The 1,114-nt window shown below is 74.3% G+C and overlaps 1 pseudogene; it reads left to right on the forward strand.

Annotated features, from left to right (window-relative positions):
* Positions 1–397, forward strand: part of LOC112966219 — a 3,418-nt pseudogene extending 3,021 nt beyond the window's left edge.
* The last annotated feature ends 717 nt before the right edge of the window (positions 398–1,114 follow it).

A 1,114-nucleotide genomic window follows, 5' to 3' on the forward strand; every position in this document is an offset into this window, starting at 1 on the left:
CGCCGGCGACCCCAAGGGCTCCCCGTCCTGCCGCATCCACGGGGCGGCCGAGGCGCCGTCGCGCTGCGTCTACTGCCGGGACGTCTTCAGCCGGGAGGAGAACGGGCGCGGGCAGTGCCGGGACGCGCCGGACCCGGCGGGCCGCTGCGTGCGCCGCCTCAGCTGCCTCTGGTGCGCCGAGAGCCTCCTCTACCACTGCATGTCGGACGCCGAGGGCGACTTCTCGGCGCCCTGCTCCTGCGACCGGGGGCACCCGCACTGCTGCGCCCGCTGGCTGGCGCTGGCCGCCCTGGCGCTCCTCGTGCCCTGCCTCTGCTGCTACCTGCCCCTGCGCGCCTGCCACTGGTGCGGCGGCCACTGCGGCTGCTGCGGCGGCAAGCACAAGGCCGTGCGGTGAGCCCCGCCGCGGGGCGCCGGCGGTGTGGGGTGCCGGCGCGCGGCGGGGCTGCGGCGGTGCACGGACGGCGCAGGGCATCGCTGCACGTCGGGGACTGCAGCGGTGCACGGACGGCGTGGGGCACCGGTGTGCATCGGGGACCACCATGGTGCACGGACAGCATGGGGCATTGCTGCACGTCGGGGACTGCAATGGTGCACAGATGGCGTGGGGCACCGGTGTGCATCGGGGACCACCGTGGTGCACGGATGGCGTGGGGCATTGCTGCACATCGGGGACCACCGTGGTGCACGGATGGCGTGGGACACTGGTGCACGTCGGGGACCGCTGCAGTGCACAGATGGCGTGGGGCACCAGTGCACATCGGGAATTACAGCGGCGCACGGACGGCGTGGGGCATCGCTGCACATCAGGGACCGCAGCGGCGCACGGACGGCGTGGGGCATCGCCGCACGTCGGGGACCCCGGTGGCGCACGGACTCATCGTGGCACTGGTGCACGCTGACGTGGGGAGCCTGGCGGTGCACGGACGCCGTGTGACATCGGGGGACAGCAGCGCGGGGGCCCCAGCGTCGCGCGGGCTCATCGTGGCGCCGGCACGTGCTGGCACGGGGACCCCAGCAGCGCGCAGATGGCGTGTGACAGCAGGGAACGGCAGCGCGGGGACGCCGATGTTGCGCGGGCGCCGTGTGACACCGGTGCATGCCAGCACCGGCA

The sequence above is a fragment of the Apteryx rowi genome, unplaced genomic scaffold, assembly GCF_003343035.1.
Source record: "Apteryx rowi isolate R43461 unplaced genomic scaffold, aptRow1 scaffold_2376, whole genome shotgun sequence".
Taxonomy (NCBI): Eukaryota; Metazoa; Chordata; class Aves; order Apterygiformes; family Apterygidae; genus Apteryx; species Apteryx rowi.